We start from the raw sequence: 12,829 nt of genomic DNA, 5'->3' as shown, positions 1-12,829 counted from the left end.
ACGATAAACATGACAAGAACTAACTTTATTTGAAATAGGGCTTTCTGATGCATTGAGGCATTTGCACCTTTCCTCTAAGCTGGCCCTAAAACATCTTGAAGAATGGCAGGGAAATTTTCTCTGGCGTTCTGTGCAAGATTTATAAGAAACAGGAGCAGGAATGGACCATCTGGGCCGTCAAGCCTGCTTCAATAAGATCATGGCTGATCTGGCTGTGGACTCTTCTCCACCTACCTACCTTTTCATAACATGAACCACCCTTCTTTGCCACAGTCACCATATCTTCTTTACATATACCAAATGAGGTAGCCTCCACTGCTTCCCTGGGCAGAGAATTCCCCAGATCACCACTCTCTGGGAAAAGCAGGTCTAGGTCTTCCTCATCTCCATCTGACTTCATCGAATCTTGAGCCTATGTCCCTGATCAAGTTCTGATCAACTCGAAGGAATTGTCCAACCGTGGCAACCTTGCTGTTTGTGGAATCAAGTTCAAATTTATGTGCTAAGATGCAATAAAAGCAGTTGTTTTGCAAGCAGTCAGTTAACTCAAACATAGTACAGGTAAGACACAGAACAACATGCAGAGTTACAGAGTAAGATTAATTGGTGCTTTCCAATGCATCTGTTGAATGGACAGTTGACAACATTACCACTGTGATGATGCTTCTAAAACTTCATTGCTTTTCAATATAAATAAATCTCGCCTCCTTTCTATTTAAGGGCAACATTACTTTAGTTTTTAATTATAGCAATTAGCATTAAGTGTGTTTGTGCGTGCATGTCTATAAGTGTTGGTGCGTGCATGTCTATAAGTGTTGGTGCGTGCATGTCTATAAGTGTTGGTGCGTGCATGTCTATAAGTGTTGGTGCGTGCATGTCTATAAGTGTTGGTGCGTGCATGTCTATAAGTGTTGGTGCGTGCATGTATATCCGTGTTGGTGCGTGCATGTATATCCGTGTTGGTGCGTCCGTGCGTGTGGAGTAAGGCATGGATGTCTGCAGGCGCTGTGGTTGAAGTAAAAACACATTGCTGGAGAAACTCAGCAGGTCCAACCATGTATTTTATGTGGCAAAGATAAACATGCATAACCAACATTTTGGGCCTGAGCCCTTTATCGAGATATAAGCAAAACGTAGGCTGGGGCCTGAATAAAAATGGTGGGGGGGGGGGGGGGAGCACCAGACCAACAGGGTGGATACAGGTGGGAGGGGAGCGAAGAAAGCTGAGAAGTGATGGGGCTGAGGGCCAAGAAAAGGGCACTGGTTTTATGAGCTTAGTTTTTTTGGGGGGCTGCAGTATCAGACTCTTGATGGCAGGAGAGAGTGATATGACGTTGTAGAATCCTTCCAAAAGACTCGACAGGATCATTTGACCGAGGACTGAGATTTGGGATATTATGAAGTCTGATGCTGCTGCAAGATGCTCTTGGGGAAAGGTGAGCCTGGTACTGCCATCATGTGGAGACATGGGTTTCAGGAGGCGAGGATCATGGTCTGAAGTTGCCTCAGTGCTGCCTCTGTGTGGACTCGGTGCAAAGCTGAGCAGATTCACTAAAGCAAATGATCAAGGTTGCTGTCGAGAAGCACAAAACTGGAGTCGTGAGCGAAGAAAGGGAAACGACATGGGTTGGGGTGCATCCATGGAGAGAAAGGGGACTCTATTGAGACTGGTTGTTATGAGGAGGTCTGCAATGTGATGATGTGCAGGAGTGGGTCAAAGTCTTGCACTGAACATGACAAGAAATTACTTTGAAACCATCAGTCAATGGGTACAAAACTGGTAAGTTAACGTACCAGTTGGGAGTGAGACGTGCAAGTCTGCAGATTCTGTCATTGAGGTAAAAACACAGAAGTGATCCAAGATTCATTTTTTGTCATGTAATCGTACAGAACACAGAACTGCCTTCTGCCTTCCATAAGTCAGCCTCTGAATAGAACGAGAAGCGAAACAGAGTCCCCTCCGAGTTACTGAGTGACCGTGGATTCGCCTCCAGCGTTCCCGCAGCCTCTGCAGCCGCACACACTCCTGTGCGACACATCGGCCGCCCGACGCGATCAGGAAGCTTTCAGCGGCCAAGCTCGCTCGGGAGCCCTCAGCACCCTCTTGAATCCCGGCTCTGAGACATTGGTTCCCAACAGCCCGCAGCCCTCGTGTCCACAGCCCTCCTTCCCGCGTCCCCATACTTCTAGTTCCCGCGTGTCCTCACTCCCAGTCCCCGCGTGTCCTCACTCCTAGTTCCCGCGTGTCCTCACTCCAAGATTCTGCGTGTCCGCAGCCCTCCTTCCCGCATGTCCTCACTCCTAGTTCCCGCGTGTCCTCACTCCTAGTTCCCGCGTGTCCTCACTCCGAGATTCTGCGTGTCCGCAGCCCTCCTTCCCGCATGTCCTCACTCCTAGTTCCCGCGTGTCCTCACTCCTAGTTCCCGCGTGTCCGCAGCCCTCCTTCCCGCGTGTCCTCATTCCTAGTTCCCGCGTGTCCTCACTCCTAGTTCCCGCGTGTCCGCAGCCCTCCTTCCCGCGTGTCCGCAGCCCTCCTTCCCGCGTGTCCTCACTCTGAGAATCTGCGTGTCCGCAGCCCTCGTTCCCGCATGTCCTCATTACTAGTTCCCGCGTGTCCTCATTCCTAGTTCCCACGTGTCCTCACTCCTAGTTCCCGCGTGTCCACACTCTGAGATTCTGCGTGTCCGCAGCTCTCCGTCCTGCGTGTCCTCACTCCTAGTCCCCGCGTGTCCTCACTCCTCGTTCCCGCATGTCCTCACTCCGAGATTCTGCGTGATCGCAGCCCTCCTTCCCGCGTGTCCTCACTCCAAGATTCTGTGTGTCCGCAGCCCTCCATCCCGCGTGTCCTCACTCTGAGAATCTGCGTGTCTGCAGCCCTCCTTCCCGCGTGTCCTCACTCCTAGTTCCCGCGTGTCCTCACTCCGAGATTCTGCGTGTTCACAGCCCTCCTTCACGCGTGTCCTCACTCCTAGTTCCCGCGTGTCCTCACTCCAAGATTCTGCGTGTCCGCAGCACTCCTTCCTGCGTGTCCTCACTCCTAGTTCCCGCGTGTCCTCACTCCTAGTTCCCGCGTGTCCTCACTCCGAGATTCTGCGTGTCCGCAGCCCTCCTTCCCGCATGTCCTCACTCCTAGTTCCCGCGTGTCCTCACTCCTAGTTCCCGCGTGTCCGCAGCCCTCCTTCCCGCATGTCCTCACTCCTAGTTCCCGCGTGTCCGCAGCCCTCCTTCCCGCGTGTCCTCACTCTGAGAATCTGCGTGTCCGCAGCCCTCGTTCCCGCATGTCCTCATTACTAGTTCCCGCGTGTCCTCATTCCTAGTTCCCACGTGTCCTCACTCCTAGTTCCCGCGTGTCCACACTCTGAGATTCTGCGTGTCCGCAGCTCTCCTTCCTGCGTGTCCTCACTCCTAGTTCCCGCGTGTCCTCACTCCTCGTTCCCGCATGTCCTCACTCCGAGATTCTGCGTGATCGCAGCCCTCCTTCCCGCGTGTCCTCACTCCAAGATTCTGTGTGTCCGCAGCCCTCCATCCCGCGTGTCCTCACTCTGAGAATCTGCGTGTCTGCAGCCCTCCTTCCCGCATGTCCTCACTCCTAGTTCCCGCGTGTCCTCACTCCGAGATTCTGCGTGTTCACAGCCCTCCTTCCCGCGTGTCCTCACTCGGAGATTCTGCGTGTCTGCAGCACTCCTTCCCGCGTGTCCTCACTCCTAGTTCCCGCGTGTCCTCAGGCCTCGTTCCCGCGTGTCCGCAGCCCTCCTTCCCGCATGTCCTCACTCCTAGTTCCCGCGTGTCCTCACTCCTAGTTCCCGCGTGTCATCACTCCTAGTTCTCGCGTGTCCTCACTCCAAGATTCTGCGTGTCCGCAGCCCTCCTTCCCGCGTGTCCTCACTCCTAGTTCGCGCGTGTCCTCACTCCCAGTCCCCGCGTGTCCTCACTCCTAGTTCCCACGTGTCCTCACTCCGAAATTCTGCGTGTCCGCAGCCCTCCTTCCCGCGTGTCCTCACTCTGAGAATCTGTGTGTCCGCAGCCCTCGTTCCCGCGTGTCCTCATTCCTAGTTCCCGCGTGTCCTCATTCCTAGTTCCCACGTGTCCTCACTCCTAGTTCCCGCGTGTCCTCACTCCTAGTTCCCGCGTGTCCTCACTCCTAGTCCCCACGTGTCCTCACTCCTAGTTCCCGCGTGTCCTCACTCCAAGATTCTGCGTGTCCGCAGCCCTCCTTCCTGCGTGTCCTCACTCCTAGTTCCCGTGTGTCCTCACTCCTAGTTCCCGCGTGTCCTCACTCCGAGATTCTGCGTGTCCGCAGCCCTCCTTCCCGCATGTCCTCACTCCTAGTTCCCGCGTGTCCTCATTCCTAGTTCCCGCGTGTCCGCAGCCCTCCTTCCCGCGTGTCCGCAGCCCTCCTTCCCGCGTGTCCTCACTCCGAGAATCTGCGTGTCCGCAGCCCTCCTTCCCGCGTGTCCTCACTCCTAGTTCCCGCGTGTCCTCACTCCGAGATTCTGTGTGTCCGCATCCCTCCTTCCCGCGTGTCCTCACTCTGAGAATCTGTGTGTCCGCAGCCCTCGTTCCCGCGTGTCCTCACTCCTAGTTCCCGCGTGTCCTCATTCCTAGTTCCCACGTGTCCTCACTCCTAGTTCCCGCGTGTCCACACTCTGAGATTCTGCGTGTCCGCAGCTCTCCTTCCTGCGTGTCCTCACTCCTAGTTCCCGCGTGTCCTCACTCCTCGTTCCCGCATGTCCTCACTCCGAGATTCTGCGTGATCGCAGCCCTCCTTCCCGCGTGTCCTCACTCCAAGATTCTGTGTGTCCGCAGCCCTCCATCCCGCGTGTCCTCACTCTGAGAATCTGCGTGTCTGCAGCCCTCCTTCCCGCGTGTCCTCACTCCTAGTTCCCGCGTGTCCTCACTCCAAGATTCTGCGTGTCCGCAGCACTCCTTCCTGCGTGTCCTCACTCCTAGTTCCCGCGTGTCCTCACTCCTAGTTCCCGCGTGTCCTCACTCCGAGATTCTGCGTGTCCGCAGCCCTCCTTCCCGCATGTCCTCACTCCTAGTTCCCGCGTGTCCTCACTCCTAGTTCCCGCGTGTCCGCAGCCCTCCTTCCCGCGTGTCCGCAGCCCTCCTTCCCGCGTGTCCTCACTCTGAGAATCTGCGTGTCCGCAGCCCTCCTTCCCGCGTGTCCTCACTCCTAGTTCCCGCGTGTCCTCACTCCGAGATTCTGTGTGTCCGCAGCCCTCCTTCCCGCGTGTCCTCACTCTGAGAATCTGTGTGTCCGCAGCCCTCGTTCCCGCATGTCCTCATTACTAGTTCCCGCGTGTCCTCATTCCTAGTTCCCACGTGTCCTCACTCCTAGTTCCCGCGTGTCCACACTCTGAGATTCTGCGTGTCCGCAGCTCTCCTTCCTGCGTGTCCTCACTCCTAGTTCCCGCGTGTCCTCACTCCTCGTTCCCGCATGTCCTCACTCCGAGATTCTGCGTGATCGCAGCCCTCCTTCCCGCGTGTCCTCACTCCAAGATTCTGTGTGTCCGCAGCCCTCCATCCCGCGTGTCCTCACTCTGAGAATCTGCGTGTCTGCAGCCCTCCTTCCCGCGTGTCCTCACTCCTAGTTCCCGCGTGTCCTCAGGCCTCGTTCCCGCGTGTCCGCAGCCCTCGTTCCCGCGTGTCCTCACTCCTAGTTCCCGCGTGTCCTCAGGCCTCGTTCCCACGTGTCCGCAGCCCTAGATCCTGCACGTCCGTAGCCCTAGTTCCAACATTATCAATAGCGATGATACGTCTATCCGAATGTAAAACCTCCTGTGCTGATGGTAATGGTGGTAGATGATGGTCAGAAACCAAATTAAGGAGTCTTTTCTCCAGACCGAACGTGGCAAATAACCCTAATCCTTAATGATATCCCTGTCCCACCTCGAGTTTAAAATCTTTCCCAGGACCTTTCATTGCAGGCCATGGAACAGCAATCTGGGGTAATTTGATACCGCAGCCTCATAGTGCCGATTTATGCTATGTTCCAATTGCCCTGTCACTCATGAAGAAAATCCTTCATAACTCACTTATGCTCATAGCTCTTGAGAGTTATGGGCCTTTTACCTTCACAAAATGGCAGTGAGAATCAATGTTTACATCATCACTAATAATATCTTATACTTCTCGTTGTCCTCCAAACAGCAGGAAAATAAATAGACTTATACGATTCACTGAGTTTGCTCAGTAAAACATGATTAAAAGAGTCTTTTCTCCAAACCGAACGTGGCAAATAACTTGCTTTCCATTTTGCCTAAGTTTGTTGCACTCACACAATAAACTGATCAAATGGAATGCCTTCAACAGAATTGTTTTCACCTTCCAAGCCATATTTATGATGCAGACACATTGCTGACTCCACTCATGCCCAGAGAGATGGCAGAGGAAGTCATTGGACTAATGCTACTTTTGACAATTTTCAACAACAAAATCTGAATGTTTGAACAGAGGAATATTTGAATGTTTGAACCTGTGCAGCCCAGAACATCATAGGTAAAATCCTCCACCACCATCTACGGGGAACGCTGCCGTCAGAGAGCAGCGGCAATCATCAAGGACCCGCGCCACCCAGCACACGCTCCGTTCTTGCTGCTGCCATCAGGAAAGAGGTGTCGGTGCCACAAGATTCACACCACCAGGTTCAGGAACAGCTGCTACCCCTCCACCATCAGACTCTTTAACGACACACTCAATCCGGGACTCATTTCAGGGCTCTTGCACTTTATTGATTTTTTTTTCCTCTCTCACAGTCAATTTGTTTACATTTCTTTATTTGTTTATATGTGCACGTTGAGTACAGTTTTTTTTTACTACCAGTAAGCTGTAATTCTACTGGGCCCGCAGGAAAAAGAAACTCAGGGTTGTATTTGTTGCTGAAGGAAAATAGACATGTTTAGTCTTCAAGATTCTTTTATTACCATATAATAAAACAGAGAATGTAATATTACACAAAATGTCCTTTTGTCTACCCTGAGACAGGCAAGGATTTGCTGTCAGCAGAAACTGCAGTCAGAGAAAGAGAAGCAAAAGAGAGCAGGGGTGGCCAAACTTTTAATTTTAAATTTTTAAATTTAGATATATCGCACAGTACAGGCCATTTCAGTCCACGAGTACGGACCAGGGGTGTAGTTTAATTGGGTGGCGTGGACTCGTGGGCCGAAATGGGCTGTTACCATGCTGTATATCTAAATTAAAAGGTGGCCACCCCTTCCCCAGAGTCACCAAATGTCCATGGATTTTCCTCCAGCGCTCCCGCAGCCACGAAGCCTTCAGTCCAAGCCATTAGCAACTCGAGCTCCTGATCCGAACCTCTGACACGATCAGGAAGTCTTCGGCACCCTCTTGGCCTCCTGGTTCCGATACCTGGGGCCTCTTCAGCCAGCTTCGAGCCTGCCTCCAGCAGCCCGGTGTGAGTCCTCTGACTGCAGTCGCCAGCAGCCTGTGTGGGTTCCTTGGCCTCCCGTTACCATGGCCCTCCTCCTCTGTATTCTTCAGCCTCAGAGTTCCTTGCTGGTCTATGCGGCATCTCCTCTGCTTCTCCTTCTCAAATGTGGGCAGGTTTTCTCCCCATTTTCTGGTGCCCTGCACCATTCCTCTGCTTCCTTGTCTGCAATCCCTTGTGGCCGCTGCTGATCAAAGACGCTGCCATCTTGGGGCCATACTCCGCGGTGGCAGGATTTTACCAAGAGCAGTAAAACATGTTCGAACTGTAGCTTCATTGATAGAAAGCGACCCCAAGGCGTCACTCTAACAACTAATGTCAACTGTGATGTACTGATGTTGGTTGAGTTGAACACTGTCATGGCCTCTGCCTGCTTTGGCCCATTAGCATTTTCCCAGAAGTTCTTCCCCGCTCTGTGGAGCATCATTGGTTTGCTGCCCTTTACATCTAATTCCATTGAGGTGATTGGAATCAATGATAACATTGACTTCACGAGACCGAGTCTTGGATTCTCACACTTACTGCTGCTTAGTTTCAATAAATTCCTGGGTGAAGGAAGTCAAGAGGTCTTGCAGGGTTCATGGGAAGTAAAGGGGCATCACAAGAGCCCTTCTTCTTTACCTCCAATGGACATGGTGAGATCTGCTGAATTCCCCCAGTATTTCTGTGTTTTTAATAAATTCTTTGGTAACTACCATATCTGCCTGTGTATAGAATGACTCGTGTATAGATCTCCCCAGAGTTTCTACCTAAAATGTAAGTTTAGAGCAATACCCGTTGTATAAGATGCTGGAATTTTGGTGCTCTCATTTTGGGGACGGATGTTTTGGCACCGGACATTTTGGCAAAGAAAATAACTTTTGTAGCCCTTTGGACATTTTGGCACCCACAGCCTGGCTCCCCACCCCACTCACCATTTCTTACTGCCTGAACCCCAACATTGAACCCCCGACATTTCAGAAACTCCCTCCCCCCAGGAAACTGCACCCCTGGCAAACATTTAATGAATACTTTTTACGACAACTAGATTGTTTTTGAGGAGGGTTAATAATTTTAAATTCAATTAATTATATATTCCATCATATGTAATTAAACTTACAATAACTATAATCAATAATCAATATATTGTTTTAATTTAACAAAAGCCCGTATTTTTGATCATTCCCCGACTGTTTTTAATAATTTAAATATATCACTTCTTGCTATGAAAAACCTTCGTTTGCCAGGGGAGTGGTTTCCTGGGGGGAGGAAGTTTCTGCAATGTCGAGGGTTCAGGCAGTGCAGCAGGATGGAGTCGGCCAGCAGACAGTGAGTAGGACGGGCAGGCCAAAATGTCCAGCGCCAAACTGTGAGGCCCAAAATGTCCTAGAACCCTTCCCACTGATCAGGGGATGCTGTTGAAAGCAAATCACAATATTTTAATACCAAATTACCCTGTAAAGATTTTAATTTTATTAGCATATTTAAAAATAAACCACTGTCAACTCCTGTAATGGATTGTTTAAAACCTGCACAGAGCTGATGGCAGTTGGACTGAACAGATGGACCCCGCGGGGGGAGCAGTGAGACTTCGTTGATCACAGGACATGCTCAAGATTACGTCGGAGCTGGTGGGAAGATGGTGGTGGCGTTGAGACCTTGCCGTCAAGGGTCGGGTAAGATGATCTCTGATTTTGAGGTGCCGTTTTTAACATTCAAGGATCGTCCGATACGCCGGCAAATACGGTACCAAGAGCTGAATTTGATGACCACATTAAACTAAAGGTCTCCTGTTTGTGAACGACCCACATTCCCTGCCTATTGACATGTCTATGCAGAAGCCTCGTGATCCAGGATAAGGTTCATTTCACTGAAGACCCTCTCTATTTGAGAAGAAATGCAGGGAAACTGAAGGAAAACAAACGACACGAGATCTTATTTTACTCGTGTGACCTTGAAATGAGGCGAAGCTGGTGTGATTGTGTTTACTGCACATCCTTAATTGCCACAAGGTGATGGTAACAAGCACTGGACCCATTTGTTAGGGGTCAATCTCATCAGATAGTTAGAATGATGTGTAGCCCAGGTCAGGGAGAGGTGACAGATTCCCTTACCTGAAGCAGATTAGTAAGCCATTTGTGTTTTTACAACAATTGTACATGGTCATTTTCCCCCATGTCAATCCATAAATTATCAAAATTATTGAATCCAATTTCACAACTTGTCAGAGAGGGATTTAAAATTGGCCTCTGGGGTTTTATTTCATCATGGTACTTGGGGGCATGAAGCAGTAACAGTGGATAGCTCTGGGAACTTCCAACCTACAACGTTGTGTAAGCTCAGCCCGGATCCAGTTATCAGACAAAGAAACTATTACAAATAATTTCAAGAAGATTCATGGGCAGCTCGCTAATTTTGTCCAGGTATCACAGAGTTGACAAATTTTCTATCATTTTTAGTCCCACAATCTGAATGTCATTAGTTAACTTTCTATGAGGGAATTTCTTTGATTCAATGAAAAAAAAAGGGAATCATACTGGTTTCTGTTGTAAACTTATTTCATCAGATGAAATCTGCAGAGAGTGTTATTTTTAAGGTAGGGGAATAACGATTTTAAATTATATTTGTATGTGAGGTAGGGCTAGCCAGTGTTTTAGTGTTGTCTTATAGAACAGTGGAATGTGGTCACCTTAATGTCTCTAAAAGAGTTGGCAATGGGGAACTGATTTAAGATTGAAAGACATTGGAGCAGAAGTCGGCTATTCAGCCTATCGAGTCTGCCCCACCTCATGAGCTGATCCATTTTCCCACTCAGCCCCACTGTATAGCCTCCTTCCCCTAACCTTTGATGCAGTGGTTAATCAAGAACCAATCAATCTCTGCCTTAATTACACCCAGTGGCCTGGCCTCCACAACAACAAATCTACAGAGTTACCACCCTCCGGCTGAAGAGATTCCTATGCATCTCAATTCTCACTGGCCTTTTAATCCTGAAATTGTTGCCTCTTGTCCTTGACTCACCCACAATTGGAAACAACCTTTCAACTTCTAATCTCTCCACACCTTTCAACATTCAAAATGTTTCAATGAGATACCCCCACCCCTCTGGTTCCCCATTCTCCTAAATTCCAATGAATACAGGCCAAAAGCTGTCAAACTCTGGCCAGAGAGTGGTGAACCTCAGGAATTTGCTGGCACAGACAGTAGTGGAGGCCAAGTCATTCGATGTACTTCAAACAGAGATTGATAGCTACCTGAACAGTCAGGGTATCAAACGTTATGAGCTCATGATGGAATGGTGAAATGTAATGGCAGGCCAGACTCGATGGGCTGAAAGGCCTAATTCTGCTCCTATATCTCATGTATCTCACTAATACCATTCAGGTAAATCTTTTCTGCCCTTTCTCTGACATACTTCTGAAAACTAGGTGCCTGGAATTGATTAAAGTCCTCAACATGGGATCAGTCCAATGTTTCATAAGGCTTACTTACTTGGTATAACCGGATCCTCTATGCCTTTAGCATCCCTCAAAGATTTGCACATAAATTTGCAGAGCATTCTGTTACTGCATTCCCTCATAAAATGATTCAATTTTTCAACAATCCTGCAGAAGTTGAACATGTGGAGTATTTGGATATGATTGAATATTTGGAGACGAGACCACCTATGGATCTCAGATCACAAAAACCTCATTATGCCTGGGTGCCAGGTGAGCAAATTCTTTACAAATCTTCATTTTTGGCATGACTCATGATTAACTCCCCGTGAATGATTCATGGAATTATCAGGAAGCAGAATCAACACGTTTGTTTCTTGAGCAGAGAAATATTTCAGTTAGACTGTTTGGGAGGCAAATGCATGATTTCTCCAGAGTTTGGAAATCATAGTTTGGATTTTCTTTTGCTTGGCCAATTTTTGTGTTATTGGCAAAGTGCCAATGGAATCAACTTTGAACTTTTCAGCCAGGGTCAATGTGGCGTTTTGCCAACATTCAGACAATCTTCCTGAGATGGTCTCGCATTCAGTTGTTTTCATCCTTTTACTTTCCACTCAGATCCCACCTGAAGTAATCCCTATGCCACTGTGATTAGCAAGGGATTACTTCAGGTGGGATGGGAGTGGGGTAGAAAAAGGCTGAGAACCACTGCTCTAGACCCGATTGTTACTGAAATATTTTGCTTGAAAAAAATTGTCTTTGGCCCGTTTCCTTTGGAGTTATGAAAGCGTCCACATAACGAATCAATTAAGCACGATTTAAACAGTGGTTTTCAAACTTTTTCTTTCCACTCACATAACACTTTAAATAATCCCTATGCCATAGGATAAGGGATTACTTAAAGTGGTATGTGAGTGGAAAGAAAAAGTTTGAAAACCACTGCCATCATCGCACAAGTATTGAACCAATGGTCAGAAAGGACCTCCCCATTGTATTTAGAGTACGCATGCTGATAAGTTACATGAAAGTGCTTGTTGAGGGATAGTAAGTTATGAACAGGCTGCTTTAATGAGACAATCCTGACATCCTTGATGTTTCCAACCCTCCCACATCATTAGTTTGGAATGGCAGTCAGTACATTGAACTCAGTCAGGGTTTGGACACTGCTGATTGTTGGAAGGTTGTGACAAGGTACCGTTATCATCATTATCTTGTTTATTTAGGGCTGTTCCCGGGGACGCACATAGAGTCAGACCTCCAGAACTGTTGAAAGATCATCAACTCGGTGAAGGACACACTGTTGGTCTTTTCAGTGCCTGGAGATGTCGGTGAAGGAAAGCTGCCGGCTGACACATTCCAGGAGTCCATGCTGCGGGACGCACTGAGGCTTGGCGCAACCAATGCGAGGGTGCTCTGGGGAAGGACCACAGTCTAGAGCCCTTCTATCACTGGGCTTTGAGGGGCTGAGACCGAGGACAAGGTGCCACAATAGTGCTAACTATGGAGGTTGTTGATTGATTGAAGTATTTGGGCGGCATGGGCTCATGGGCTGGAATGGCTCATTTCCATGCTGTATATCTAAATTTCGAGAATGAATGGAACAACATACATTGATGGAAATGTATGGATATGACTAAGGATTTGGAAGGGCTTTGCATAGTATCTTTTTTGTCAATAATTTATTGTGAATAAAGTTCATTTTTGGAAAAATATTTCTTCAGATGAGCCTGGGCATCTTAATTGGGGAGATGTCAGTGTTGATGGGGATGCTCATGAAGACAGAACAAAGAGTCTTCATGGTTTTTGGGAGGTTGGAGGAGGAGACAGAAGAGGGAGAGAAGTCCCGTATCTGTAGAGGCCCTCCGAGCACACAACCAGGCAGAAGCGCCTGCAGATCGCCATGAAGTTCGTAGCCTGAGGACCTGGATGCAGATTTGTAAGAAATTGAATGATCTCACATGAT

At 48.9% G+C, this 12,829-nt stretch overlaps 1 long non-coding RNA gene across 1 annotated transcript; it reads left to right on the top strand.

Annotated features, from left to right (window-relative positions):
- The first annotated feature begins 1,708 nt into the window (after positions 1-1,708).
- LOC138736263 (uncharacterized) lies at positions 1,709-12,578 on the top strand. The gene is made up of 4 exons (XR_011340187.1): positions 1,709-1,780; positions 8,967-9,105; positions 11,041-11,139; positions 12,090-12,578. It is a non-coding gene; the product is annotated as an uncharacterized lncRNA (long non-coding RNA).
- The last annotated feature ends 251 nt before the right edge of the window (positions 12,579-12,829 follow it).

The sequence above is a fragment of the Narcine bancroftii genome, chromosome 6 (assembly GCF_036971445.1).
Source record: "Narcine bancroftii isolate sNarBan1 chromosome 6, sNarBan1.hap1, whole genome shotgun sequence".
NCBI classification, from domain to species: Eukaryota; Metazoa; Chordata; class Chondrichthyes; order Torpediniformes; family Narcinidae; genus Narcine; species Narcine bancroftii.
Note: the sequence above shows the minus strand (reverse complement) of the source record. Positions and strands in the feature narration are given on the sequence as shown.